Source organism: Nuphar pumila, chromosome 1, assembly GCF_984573655.1.
Source record: "Nuphar pumila chromosome 1, dmNupPumi1.hap1.1, whole genome shotgun sequence".
NCBI lineage: Eukaryota > Viridiplantae > Streptophyta > Magnoliopsida > Nymphaeales > Nymphaeaceae > Nuphar > Nuphar pumila.
The window spans coordinates 159492053-159507743 of record NC_143249.1 but is presented as its reverse complement, the minus strand read 5'-3'; the positions used below and the strand labels follow the sequence as shown (position 1 = coordinate 159507743).

At 37.1% G+C, this 15691-nt stretch overlaps 1 pseudogene; it reads left to right on the top strand.

The window, feature by feature from the left end:
* Positions 1-4045: 4045 nt before the first annotated feature.
* On the top strand, positions 4046-4864 carry LOC149849253 (pentatricopeptide repeat-containing protein At3g61360 pseudogene; annotated as a pseudogene).
* Positions 4865-15691: the final 10827 nt, after the last annotated feature.

The following is a 15691-nucleotide window of genomic DNA, read 5'->3' as shown; positions in this document are numbered from 1 at the left end:
TCGTTGCAATCGGCAGGGTCTCAGCCCCTACCGCCTCACTGCTGTCGGCAAGGGCAAGCCCCCTGTCGCCTTGTTGCTGTCAGTAGGGGTTGGCCCCTGCCGCCTCGCTATTTTTCGACAGGGGCTCATCCCCTGTCGCCCCACTGTTGTCGGCAAGCAGGGGCTCACTCCACTGTCACTTGTTTGTTTTCGGCCAGCAGGGGCACACCCCTGCTCTGCCTCTCTCTTTTTCGATCAACAGGCCGGACCTTCTATTCTTCGCATGATAATTAACGTAGCGCTGAATATTTTACACTCTTGCAGATTTACGCAATGAGTCCAGTTCGCGCTCTACGACTCGACCCTTGTATCATCCACATCCGTAGACGTACGCAGCTGCACGACATCCCGAGGTAGGGTAAAGTCGCACAAAGGGCAATAAATGAACCTATTTAAGTTGAAATAATTAAGATGCCCATGCTAGACATGCTTAGAGTTATATTGCTTTTGCATTGCGTATTTTCTTGTTTGCATGCTCATGGGTCGAGGTACAATTTTATTCTTCGATCATTATTTTGCATAGTTGCTTATGAGTTTGAGGTGTGGTTTCGTACTTCGTGCAATACCTATGCCCTTGTTTGCTTGCATATATTTTTGCCTGCACGTTTCTTTTGAGTGAGGTACGACTTTGTGTCTCATGTATTACTTATGACCTTATGTGTTTGCCTATCTAAGTGGTCAAGTTATGGTTTTGGTACCTCGTGTGTTACTTATGTGGTTTTCGCTCGATGTGTGGCATCGCAAGTCGAGAGTTGCTTGTCGTCATGTTATAACCTGCATATGCTCACACTCATGGTAAATATGTACTTACATAAACGTAGTCTTGTGCCTATCCTGTTATCACTTGTTTTCAAAACACTAGAAGTTGTACTTTAAAAGAGGGTTTCCTCCTGCGAACCCAGTGCTCTTCAAATGGCACCGCTTTTGCAAAGTTAAGTTTTAATCCTTGCAGGATTTCGAAGTCACATATAGGCCCTCCCAGGTCCACACACTTGGGAGAAATATTTTATAACCCTGATTCGAATTGCGACCCAATTCGAATAACCCCGATCAGGGGCATGAGCCTATGGATGAGTGGGGTTCTGTTGAAGGACCCATTCTTTATTTATCAATCTAGTGTCGCATGTCAATACTAAGATAAATTTTGGATGCAAGATTGATAGTGTTGTGCCTTGCGTGAATGACTTAATGTGGCATTATGACTTTTAAGGATGAATCGTGTCAAATGAGCACTCCTTTATTCTTTGGATCATTATGAAGTTGTGTGCTGGGTGTTCCTTTTGAGAAGCCCACACACCTTTCTGGTTCAGTATAGCGTACTTTTAGACATGCACAACATGTTAAGTACTTTGTTGATCGGACAAGAGATCTGAGATGACCTTGCATCATGAAATATAAAAAATGTTGTTGAAGTGAATTCAAGACTTATCTTGCCAGGCTGTGTTGTATTATATCTTTTGCAGATAATATCTATTGGGGTTTCTTTTGGTGGAACCATTTCTCTTTCATCGTAGTCGTACTTTTGACAAGTACGATCGCACTTTTTGACAAGTACGTCTTCTTACGTTGCGATGATTGGATGAGTAGGTTGTGGAAACCTCAATGAGTGCAAATAACAAAATGTTGTGATCACCTAAATAAGTGATGTTTTCGCCTTCACCGACAAGATACTCGAGTTGGTCGAAAGACCAGAGTATGTAGAATGGGTTTTCAGTTAACTACCCCTGATGTACTCATTTGAATCGCTGACTCCTGTCAGGAGAGAGGACAGGAAGGTACAAAACTTCGATGGACAGGCCATTAATGGCAGTTACAAGCAAAAGACTTGGCTTCCCCAATCATCGGAGTTAGGGGAATGGGACTACCATAATTATCCTAGGTCGTAGCTCTCCATGTTTGGGATGCATCCATTATTTATGCTGCTTTGGGGATTTCTCTTTTGGTCACCGACCGTCCCCTTAGGTGCGGACTCAGTCAGCTATCCGGGTTATCATGAAATACATAGCATAATAACCCCCTGATCAGTCTAGGTGTTTCTAGAGTCGTGCCTTGTGCATACCCACTTGGCCAGTTAATATCGAAACATAATTTAAATCCGATCACACAATGTGTTCAGTTATGCACGTATGAAAGTTATAGGGTACAACAGGTTCAATACTTATGGAATTGTGTGTGTGGTTGATGAAGCATTGTATTTTGCTAGTTAACTTTCTTGTGCAGTGCTTTGCTTGTAATAGTTAGCCTACTTGTGCCAGTAAAATGCTTGTAATAATTTTAGCATTGTGCTCATGATAGTTGCTCTGTGAATCTGTTGAAATTAAATTGCTATATAATTGTCTGTCTACTTGACATATTAAATTATTCTGCTTAATTATGTTCAATATTGTCATGTTTGTGCACCTACCAGTTTTTAGCGAAACTGACCCATTTTTTGGGCAGGTAATGGATAGGTAATACAGTCTGCGATGGCACGATGGCGTGATGAGGTCAAGATAGAGCTCTTTCCCTGACGTTTTGCTCCTGACGACATGTTGGTAAATTTGGTATAAAGTGTGTTTCAAAATTTCCCTTTTATTAAACCGTGAGTTAATAAAACTGTTTTAATAAGCTTCTTCTTGGTTTCAACAAACGAATTCTCAATTATTGAAACTCCATTTCTAAACCATTTGATTTCAATGGTTGTGCAGGATTCGGCAAAGGAAAGTTTATGCTGTAATGCGCTCAAGGTCCATTGACTTATGGTTTTAAAAATATCATTTTTTGCTGAAGTACTATTTAAACTCTGATTATTGTATGATTTCAAAGCTTTCTAAACTATTCTAAAAGTTACAAGTCCTGGATTTTTGGGGCATTACACAAGAACAAGATCACGGCAAGACTGTCTTCAGAGTGCAGTTTTAGGCAACTCAGGTACCACTAATGACAAATTTCATAATCAAATTTTGACATTGACTTTTTTTCTTGTGTTGTTTACTTAACCAAACTTAGGAAAATTTCCTCAATTAGCTTTTAGTGCGTTGATCAAGCCATTCCCAAACACATTTCCTCCACAATATAGTTGAACTAATTCTAAGGCCTGTTTGGTCATTGTATTTTAAAATTACAGGTTCCTCAATTAGCATGGGATAGTTTCATGGTGGATCTTGTTTCTTCAAAAATTTAGAAGCCAACTGTGAAAAATAGAGTGCACACCAAGTGTTTGTCCAAAATGACCAAGATATCAGTTTCCTCTTGATTGAACATTTTGATAATATTTCTCTAGTTTACTATTTTGATGGTTATGGCGTTTATGAGTATTTACCAGGAAAACTAACCATTTAAATTCAAAGTGATGTCTGTTTTCAGGATGACCATTTTGAGAAATATCAAGACACTCATTAAAATCTTATCGGTTGCTCGCTACACTCTTCCTTCTTCCTTTTCATGTGCCTCTTTTTGTTCCAAATCAATCACCCAAATTGCCAAGATTGATGAAATTTGCAGGTTGATCAACGATCACCCATTTCCTGCTGAGCCCCTTGAGCCAACCTTTGGTCAAATTGGGTTGCCTGTCCAATCTTTCTTCATTGAGGACGTACTTGGTCGCTTATTTGCTAACCATGCAAATGGCTTTAAGGCTTTGGATCTCTTCAATTTTGCAAGGAGACACACTAAGTTCAGGCTGTCATCCAATTTGTTTGAGAAGATGGTTCACATCCTTTCACGGATGAGAAGATTCGATGAAGTCTGGGAGTTATTTGATGAGATTCATCAGAAACACTCATCCATAATAACTCCCAAATCAATGAGCATTGTCTTAGCACAGTTTTGTCAACACCGATCATTTGAAGAAACCATTAAAGCATACAATCGGATGGAATGTTATGTTGGTGAGCACACAGTTGATACCTACAATGTGTTTCTTTATGCGTTCTGCACACAGAAGCACATGATGGAAGCTCAAGCCATCTTTCGCAAGATATACAGACGGTTCATGCCAAATACCCAGACATTGAATATTTTGTGAATGGGGTTCAAAGAATCCAAAAACCCAACTGCAGTAGAGTTGTTTTATCATGACTTGATCCGGAGGGGGTGTGAACCTAATACGGTGACCTATAATATAAGAATTGATTCCTTTTGCAAGAAAGGGTGTATTGATGATGCACTGAGACTGATCACAGATATGAAAGAGAGAAAATGTCCTCCTACTGTGGAGACTTATACTACATTGATTCATGGTTTCTGCATCACCCGTAATCCTGTTAGAGCTTGCAAAGGTTTTGATGAAATGGTGTATCATAATTTGAAGCATGATGTTACAGCATATAATGCATTGCTAAGTTGCAACACTAGAGTAGGGGATATGAAATCGGCAATAAAGTTGAAGAATGAAATGGAAGAGAAGGGAGTTGGGCATGATGATGTCACTTACAATACTTTGTTCCGGGGACTGAAGATTTCAGATTCGATAGGTGGATTATATAAGCTCTATCGAAGGATGGTTGAGAAAGAATTTTTGCCGAAGATGCGCACAACCGTTATGCTGATGAAGTTTTTCTATGAGAACGATTGTTATGATTTAGGGATTGAATTGTGGGATTATCTGATTCAGAAAGGTTGTTGTCTTCATGCACATGTTCTAGATCTGTTGGTAACAGGTTTGTGTTCTGGGGGTAAGATGGACAGGGCTTTCAAATGTCTGAGCGAAGCATTGGCAAGAGGCTGCCATCCAAATAAGCAAATATTTCAAGTGTTGCATGGTTATTTTCAGGAATCAGGGGATGAAGATAAATTGATAGTTCTCAGTGGCATGATGAACAAATTAAGATTAGTGACTAAGTAGCGTTGTGCTCAGATTTGATATAGTCCATTTCAAGTATGGGTGTTGACTGTACAGTTCTTGGACTGATATGTTGAAGATATGATATCAGTTTTCTGAAAGAAAGGCTAAGTTTTATTATAAGAAAATTAACCAGTTTATACAAAAATTACGGAAGATGAGGCTTCAACCATTAAAGATCAAAATAAGTCAGGGAAAGCTTTGAAAATCGGCCTCAACCACGCACTATCAGATTCTGTTGACAGGGTTGAAGTCATATGGAACACCTATAACGATACGTTTGGTGATAACATGAAGTCGCAATTGTTTCCTGATATGATACCAGTTGAAAAATGTCTTACATTACATTTTTCTAATGTTTTCCTACATGTTTTCATCATCGTCAATAGATTACTGTAAATTTACATATCAAAACATGTTTTATTATGAAAGTTTCATACGTGTCAGTAGTTGGAATATATCTGGAAATGATTCTGGGTTTAAATCACACATATGAAATCTGCAATGCAAGGAAAATTATATACCCACTTTGGTGACTTGGCGCAAATTCAGGTAAATAGAGTTGTATCTTTCTTTCTCTGAATGGTCCAAGCTTATGAGGTGATGACTAGTGTATATGATCTCTTGTTACTTTTACCAGCTTAAGCCTCTCACAAAAAGCAATTTTAGTTCAAAACCACTAACACCACTAACCTCCTGTCTCATGTCATAATCGAGTCGGGTATAATACATTGTCAAGGACTTCACAACAGTGCACTTGAAGAAATGATTAATCAATTATTTTTAAAAAAATGCTAGTCCTTAGTTACATGAAAATGTTAGTCTCTGGTGCATATAATTTCAAGGTGCTCTAATCTCATTTATCCATTATCTGGATTGTGGTAAGCAGTAATATATGGTATCTTCTTCCTAAGCTACTAACACCACTAACCTTCTGTCTAGAGTCATAATCCAGTCAAGTCTAATGCATTGCCAAGGATTTTACAGCAATGCACTTAAAGAAATGGTTAATCAATTATTTACAAAAAAAAATGCTAGTCCGTAGTTGCATGGAAATGCTAGTCTTTGGGTGCATATAATTTCAAGGTGCTCTCATTGATTAATTATCTAGATTTTGGTAAGCAGTATTATATGGTATCTTCTTCATAAGCTTCTTTGATATGGCCATATGTGCGATCATCTCCCTTGCAACATGCCCAATGAGTTGTTCCTTGACATTGTATCCATAAATCTTGTCTGGTTCAAGTACACCTCCATTGCCTGAAACATAATTTCTTATCTCATCAAGGACCTGGCGGATGCCACAAAATTGAATATGAATCTTTAGACCAGCACAACAAGCCCAATAGCTAAATTAGCAGTATAACTCTTTTGTCACTTGAACATACTATAGGATCACTAAAGCATAGAAGCAACAATATCTTCATTGACAGTATTTTGGTTGATTCTTTAGTCAGTAGAGGCGATCAAAAGCAAAACCACTAAGATCGATCTGCAGTGTCAAAACACCACAGTATATGCAACAGTAAAAAAATTAGTTTGTTTCCTCCAAAATGCAGCTAACTAATACATTTGACTCGTAAAGAGTAGAACCTGATTGTGGAATTGGCCTCACTAAGACTGCTCAAAGTGTCTGAATCTAAGTGGTTCTAGAACCTTGAGATTTTATTTTAGTGAACATAACCTTTTAATGGGCATAACAGGTGTGTCCTTGCAGGAAAATGAATCAATGTTGCACACAATACCCAATGGATTTGAAACATCATTTGTTTATCAATAACCAAAATCTCAAGTAGTTTACAAGGGCTATTTTGAACTTGAAAAGGTTTTACATTGGAGGTTGAACACTAGCAAATAGCTAAATAAAAAGAAAATTAAATGGAAGCTTGAAACTGAAAATTCTTCATGGTATAGGTTGAACACTACAAAGAAAATGAAATGGAAACATGATGTTGCAACATATAAAGCACTGCTAAGTTGTACTAAACAGAAATTACATCAAAATTACAGCTTGTACTTAACATTGGCATATCCCCGGAAGGCTGCACGTCATTTAAATTAGTCTGATGAAGATCACTGGCACTAGTTTTTCTACGTGGTTTCATGTCCTTTGTAGTGATCCATTGACCATATACAACATCAATATTGTCCATTGATTAAGACAATTGGATAATCGAAAAAAGACTCACCTCAATAGATGGTGCCTGAGATACATGTACATTTTTCATGCTCATATTTTTAGTTCTCATAATCTAGCTCTCATATTCTAGTCACTATTAGGGGTGTCAATGAGTCAGGTTTACCCGGACCAAACCCTATAGGGTTCAGGTATGGTGATAATTAATAAGACCCGATTAAGACTCAGGTTCAGACTTGAAGGTTTGATTAATACATGGATCCGACCCACAAATTTTATAACAGACCCGTTTCTGACCTAAGTTTTTATTAAGACCCACAAATTTTCAATATAAAAATGATAAAAAATATTACTTTACCGAGTATGGTTCATGTAGTCCTTATCGGGTCCAGGTATGGTGTGATCATCGCAAAATTTTTCCTCTCGTAATATTCTCTCTCTTCCTTCTCTTTTCCTTTCTAACCTCTTATTTTCCTCCTTTTTGAAGGGAGAAAATAAAAGGACAGAAAGAAAGAGAGAAAAGAAAAGAAAAGAAAAGAGGAGAAGAGAAACTCTTTTGCGGGGTCTCACTTGACCTTAATTTTGAAAATATTTATGAAAATAACTCGCCTCCGTTTTTGAAATATTTTGCGGGAAAAACTGGGAGACGGGATCCGCTCGTCGGTACGAGGTTCGACCGTTCCTGGCGCCTTTACCAGGGGTAATCGAACCAAGGGTCGAATTCATGCCTTTTGTTTTGCTAAGAATTTATCTAAGAAATTATTCTAAGTCTAAATGCACAAAGAATCATGCTTGTGCAAATGCAAAGATATATGCTCTTTTTGAAAATGTTTTGAAGAATTTCCAAGTGTTTCTGAGATGAATCTGATAAAGTGAAGAGATGATTTCTAACTTAGAACTTAAGATTAAAGTTCTAGGTTTTTAGAATAATCAAGAGCTTGGGAAAATAAATCTGGATTTTGGAAAATGATTTTGAAGTTTTGAGATAAAAGAAGAAGAAAGGAATTTTCAAAGTCCTAAATGGACTTTGAATCAGAATAGAAATGAAAATGGAGTTGAATCAGAAGGAAAGATGGAATTGGGAAATCTGAATAAAATTAAGAAATGGAATTGATTTAAAAGTTGAAATTTCAAGAAAAAATCTGAATCCAAGATCTGGATTCTAAATAGAGTTCAAAGTTGAATTTTGAATTATGGATCTGGAATGAGAACTTGATTTGAAATCTGGAATGAAATGAAATTGGTTTTAAGGTTTGGAATCAAAGTGGAATTTGGATTTGGAATTTTGAAGGGAATTGGATTCAAGATTTGGAATCCAAGATGGTATTTGGATCTGAAATCTGAGATCCAAGATAGGGTTGGACTCTGGATCCTAAGATGGAATTGGATCTGAAGTCTGAGATCCAAAGTAGAATTGGATTCTGGATCCTAGAATGGATTTGGATCTAAAGTCTGAGATCCAAAGTAGAATCGGATTCTGGATCCTAGGATGGATTTTGGATCTGAATCTGAGATCCGAGGTGTTAAATTCAGAAGATGAATTAAGAACTTCCAAGTTTAAGTTGAACTTGGAAAATGAAATTTAGAATTTTGAATATACAAATGAATTTCAAAGTCAAATTGGACTTTGAATTTCGGGGCTTGAATTTAGAATTCAGAAGAGGAATCAATAATTTCATAGTTAAATTGAACTTTGAGTTTGATTTGAATTTGAATATAAAAAAAAATGACTTTGAAATCTCAAAGTTAAATTGAACTTTGAGATTGAAAATGAAATTGAATTTGAAAATGAAAGGATGAATTGGATTTTATAAGAACTGAAGATAGATTGAGGAAGATATTTACATCACTTGGAGGTTTTTGAAAAAGGAATTTTGAAAACATGATGCAGTTCTATCCTAAATGATGAATGAATTTAAAGAATTTTGAAATTGGATTTTGAAAAGCTATTCCATTCTTTAAATGAATTAAGAATGAGATTGAAGATATAATATATCCCTGACTATGGTCATTGGATATATTATATAATAATCACATTTAAATTCAAGTGAAGAATAAAATACGTTTTGGTGCTTTTATAGAATTATAATGAAATTAACTCTCAATATACCCTGACTATGGCCATTGGTATATATTTTGAGTTAATTTTAAGTTAAATTCTGATAAAAGAAGAAAATATTTTAGAAAAATATGATGAATTTTGAGAATGGATCCAGTGTGGATCCCGTGTTATTTTGTAAAAGATAAAAATGCTAAATTTTGTCCACACCCTGACTATGGCCATTGATGTGGATCATCAACTTAGTATCAATTACCTCTTACAAAATGGTGCACGTGCCATTCGTGTTTCACCATTGTGAGAATTTGAGAAATAAAGGCAAAAATGTATGAAAACAAGTAATTCATGATATTTACGATGCTCATTCATTCTACCTAAAGCAGGAAATGTAAATTTTCATTCAAATCTAGCTATTACAACATGTAGAATTAAATTTACAACCTCAAGTAATGATATCTTCCACATATTTTCTGCAAAACAACTAGATTAACATGAAAGTAGAGGAAATATGGTATATATTATATGGACATCTAAGAAAATACTCATATACCAAGATATGGATGATGGAAAGATAAAAAAAAAAAATGATATATATGATTATGTATAAGTATATATACATGCATGTGTATATGTATACGTATATATATATATATATATATATATATATATATATATATATATAGACGTATATGACATGAGAGAGGAAACGAGATAAAAGGGGCTGTAACAGGGGTTTGTTTTGGGTATAATGAACACTAGTGATGAAATGGAAGTGCTTTGATGCAATGAAGTGTACTGTTATTGGCTGAACCAATGTTAGGAGTAGAAGATGTAAGTGACTACATGAATGCTGTGTGGTGAAAGTGGGTCTAATGGGCAAAGTGGGTGCTGTTACCAGTAGTGGTGGTGTGCAACGGTGGACTGTTGTGGAGATTACTGTAGGTGAAACAATACCCATACAGGGTTCAACCTACCAGTGACTATTGCAATGGGGCCCTGGCTGATATCTTTGAAGTTAATTTCCACCTGTGTAGAGGTTGCAGCTGGGCAACACACGGTTGTTGGAAACTATATGGTTACTACAGGCTAGATGGTATTAATGATAACATAGGTGAGGGACTTGAGGGTACAGAGGAATCACCATGGGCTATGCGTGGATCTGATGCCATATTGGACACAGAAATCCATCCCCTAATCTGGGGATACATAGAAGTCTACTGTAGGAGATATTAGTTCAAGAATTTTCAGGAGTTTGGAACAGGAAGCAAAGGTTTTGAGGTGGCTTGGGGCGGCTATACAATAATGAACCATGTATATATAGGTGAGACTCTTAATCTGCAGTAATTGTAACGAGGAAATGTATATGTTGTGAGTGAAGGATGCAATATGTGAAATATGCAACAAGTGAGCTAAAAAAAAAATGACACTGAGGGAGGCATGGTTAACATATATACATACAAATAAATATATAAAAAATATATATATATAGATACAGGTCATAGTGTATATTAAACCGAGACCTAAACAAGGCACATCACACAGTGATTTGGAACTTGGTTCCAAATGATATCTCAATATGTTCCTGCAGAGAAATCAGCAATCTGGCTTTCCCCCAAAAAAAACCTTCAGATCAAATCATCAATTCGCCAGAGCAAATGCTTAATGTCAATAATACTCAGGAGTTTGCTAAGATCAGTAATAGCATTGGAGTATTCCATTGATTCACAAAACAATGAGTTAAATTATTCAGCCATCTTCGAGCACCTCTGTTCATTGGTGGAGTTTTTCAGACATTCCTTAAGAGATGAGATAAAACCTGATAGGGAATGTCTGCATGTCTTGCAGTGAAGTGGGAAAAGCAGCCACGGTATTACCTTTCATGAAAGAACAGTTTCGTGACAGGGGAAAATGGTATGGCTGCTATATGGGAAAAATAGTTACAGGTGATTAGAGGGATTAGACATAATATTGTTATATGGTAAAATAACATATGCTGGGTGAGGAACCTGTGAAATGGTGGTGAGAAGTGGTGAATTGGATAATATAAGATACATCAATGATGCTGATATCAACCAGGTGGAAGATAGACATAGGCTTATGGACTGACACTTGTTAGACTAAAATGCAAATGCAGGACCAAGGTGTCCAGAACATATCGCAACAGATACCAGAGTATATTTTGGGCAAATATACAGGTATTGTCGACATATGAAGGCAAAGTGCAGAGGGTGTCTGATAGAGACAAAAATATGTAACCTTCCCCTTTTATATAATCTGATGCGAGAAACGCTAGTGAGTCTCTTTCAGAACCGAAACAATGAAAGCATCCACATGGAGACGTGGTTAGGTGATCAGGCCGAGTACTTTACAGAGTAGTCAGGCCACACAAAGTGACAACACACAAGAAATCACTACCGCGTGCAGCCAACAATCTTCTGTAAGACACAACATACAGACAATCACCATATCTGAGTGCTTAGTGAAGTACTTGGGCACCCACCTGATCCGTAAGTTATTAAGCACCAGCCTTCCAGCCCAACTTAAGAATATGAGAGAGGAGCATTAAAATCTGATACCCAAAACAAAATTACCCGAGGGTAAATGGTACACCTAAGAAAATCGATTCTCAAAGCAGGTGAGCATCACAAAAATGCAACAATAAGCAATTGAAGCAGAAGCAAGTTTACCAGTTACTATTTGTACACTGATCCAGGCATTCCATGTCAACAAAACAAATTTCATACAGATCAATTTTATAAAATCCTTAAAACCAAACGATTTTCTCAATAGGGTCAATCGACTTCAGTGATCAACTTCAGTAGATCCAAACCCTGTCATAAGCCATGAACAGTGCCTTTTGCAGGCTTTTACACCTGTGACGATGGACAGAAGATCCATGTCTAAGAGAGTGTTTTTCCCACCTCTAACTCACCTTCTGTCCGAGCAGCATGGATGTTCTTACAGGCAGCTATATAAATAAAGAATTTTCTTACAAAGCATTCCCATCTTTAGATCAACACTTTGTCACCTGATAAACCGATCAATTGTCAGCCCAGACTTCAGAAGGTGAACTTGTTAATAGTCTCTCTAAGGATTCCCTATGACGTCTTCTCAGATCTGATGATTACCAGAAGATCCAGGGATGAAAACCCTTGGGTAAATAGATGGATGGGATTAAGCCAGTGATTAATAGATCAAACGAGATGATCCGAATGGATGGATCAATGAACCTAAAAGGGAGAGGATGAACCAGGTACATGAACCCAACAAGTATAACAGAGGATTTAAATGCCAGTTAATAAAATGGACCCATGCGAATGGATTAATGGTTTTGAGCATGAACCAGCAAAGCAGGTCGGTGGGTTTTACTGCAGTACTTTAATCAAAGGGATCAACAGATTTAACAATTTAACAATTAATAAAATGAAATCCACAGGTAGAGCAAGGAATTTAAACAAGCATTTATTTTATGGAATTTCCTGCCCTGGACCCAGATATCTCATGCTCAGCAGCTATAGGCAGATATATTTACAACACATACAGATAACGAAGAGCAGATGTTGGATTGAAAGGAAATCATGGATCTACATTTAAATTTGAAAATATCACAGATGAATCAAAACAATACATTGAAATCAAGAGATAATCCACGACTTAGGCATGAATTTTAAAAGGATGGAATGCACCATCAAACACAATAAATTCTAAAACATGATGAATCCGAATGAATCAAATTTGTAATCCAATGCCACTAAAAGGGGAAATCGTTTGCAAGAAACAGTAAAAAAAAAATGCTGAATCACATAAAACATGAAGAGATCTTTAGAAGAAAGGAGTAAAGCCGATGTCGGAGTTGGGTTACTCCATTGATGTAGCAACAATAAGTGGGGCGATCCTGTTATCTGCAGGTCGGCCCCTCCATTCGTGCCTCATAAAAAAAATTCACAATGAAGAAGGATGAAAATGAAATAATACCATGAATAGAGGAAGAAAGGAAATAGGGGAGAAGCTTCAACAGAGCATTAGGAGAAGAACAATGAAATAGTTACTTACCTGTAGATTCGCAGGGGTTCTGAAGGTAAGAGAAGGAAGCTTCTTCAGTGATCTTTGGGAGAAACTCAGAGGGAAAAGAGGAGGATTGTGGATGCTTCAGTCGGGAGAGGTAGGAAATGGATCAGCAGACAATGGGCGAACCAGGAGGGAAAAATCGATCTTCAGAAAATAATCCTTGGCCAGAAGACGGGAGCTGGCCTCTTCTTAAAGAGGAAATGGAAACTTCGAGAGGGGAAAACCTGTTGAGGATTGAAGGTGGAGATGAAGGTATGCGGTTGTAGATCGAACGATGGAGAGAGAGGGAAAGAAGCGCGGGAAGGGGTCATTGGAATTTTTCCCTTATTTTCAAAAAGGTGGTTCCCCCTTTTAAGAAATTTCTGATAAATGGTTAAGGAATGAGGTTTTTGGTAAAAATGGCTTCAAAAACTTGAAAATCATCCGTTTTCTTTGTAGCTTTTCTCGATTTTTTTGGTTTTTCTGTTATTTTTCTATTTTTTTATTTTTAGAACAAAATCCTAAAGCTTTACGAGAAATTAAAGATTTAAAACTAATTTTTTTGTGTTTTTGTAAAATATTTACAAAAGAGAATTTTTCTGAGAATTTTAAAGCCATTTTGAGAAAATTTCTTCAGAAATGGGTTTGTGTCAGATTTTTTGAGAAATATTCGAGGTTTACAACCTCAAACTGAGAAATATAGGGCCGAGGATCCAACAGAGCGCCGGATGAGCCGCCCGAGCCTTTCAAAATCATTTTTGGTATTTTTGTGATCTTATTTTGGAAATCGGACAACGGGACTCGGATTTGGATTTAAAACACTGAGTTCAGACCCGGAGCTGAATTTGAATATATCAATGTGGAATTTAATCCAAAAATCTGAAGAAAGACTGAGATTTAGCTTTGAAATCACTTTGATCTTCTCAGAAAATAGAGACAGGGGCAAAAGGGTCATTTTGAAAACTTTTGAAAAATTTGGGGTGTTCACAGATGCCCCTCTTTGCTATTAAGCCGGTTGAAAGCCGAGCTTAGTGGCAAAGATAACACTCCAAATTTTGAAAATGCCCCAGTCAGCAGATCTGAACTGGGTGTGGAAGAATTATTTTGGAAATATGGCCTTTCAGGCTCAGAACCTTATCCTGAATGGTTTTGGGGAGACGAAATCCTCGAAAATGATATAGACAAATAATAGAAATGAGGAAATCGTGATGGGACTTTTGAGTGAAAATTCTAAAATGATGGGAAATGAGAATTTTGATCAGGTCTCATGGATGAGACACGATACTCTTTTTGGAATGATTCAGGTTTAGCCCTTAACCTGGATGGGACGAAGATATATCAAAAAGTGTTTTAAATGAGGAAAGGAGTACACGAGGACCTTGATGGGACATTTTTTTTTGAAAAAAATGCCTCGTGAGACGAAGCTCAAGTAAAATCCTTTCTTGGATGGATATACAAAGCATGGATTCCTCAATTAGAAGAGCCATGATGGGACTGGAAGAAATCATCTTGTTAAAATGAGGAATTTGTAAGAACAAGACTCAGGTTTAACCCCAAACCTGCAAGGAAGATACCTCGCCCAGCGGGGTTCCGGGTTAACTTTTAACCTGGATAGGAAATCTACCATACGGATTTCTCAAATGGAGAAACCATAATGGGACCTTCGGAACTTGGATGAACAAATCCGAAAGGGGTTTTACGAGAGGAGGAAAATATAGGGTTCTCTATAGCTTCGAAAAGGGGAAGAAATTGGGCGTCTCGTTGCTGAGACTGAAATAGATTTTGAAATTAAATGTTCTTTCGCAAATGGTTCAGGTTTGACCCTTATTCTGAGTGGGGGAAATCTACCATACAGGTTTCTCAAAAATGGAGAAAGCACGATGGGACCTTCGAAATTTGGACGAACAAATCCGAGAGGGGTTTTTGCGAAAGGAGGAAATATAGAGTCCCTAAATCTTTAAAAATGGAGAAGAAATTGGGCGTCTCATTGCTGAGATTGAAATAGCTTTTGAAATCAAATGATCTTTCGCAAATGGTTCAGGTTTAACCCTTATCCTGAGTGGGCCGTCCATACGGAATTTTTTCAATGAGAAAACCGTAATGGGACAGGAAGAGATACTTTCTTCAAAGGCAACTCTTTTGAGAAATATAAACAACGCTAGGTTGCATCAAAAATGGATATTGAATGTTTATTTCATTCTTTGAAATAGCTAGAAAACTTTGCCAATAAGATAAAACTGTAGTAGATTCAAACGCTTGGAAATGTGCACGTGTGTGCAAAAGATATTCCCTCTTTTACCTAGAGTATTTCCCCCAAATGAGGTTAACTCTTAAGTTCTAAGAGTCAGATTCAAATTTTTAGCGCTGATGATTTTCTTCAAGGAAGCTATCCATTTCCCTGATATGAAAATAGAAGAAATGTTCTTAATTTCATAAAAGCAAGTAATGAAGAGATATTGATAAAAGAACTTTGCATGGGAAAAGATGACTTTTGGCAACTTTGGCAGTTTGATATCTGGGTGTTTTCCCATGATGATCTTTTGCATTCTTTTTTGAGTCATTGGGATTTCTCGGTTTTTCACATCAT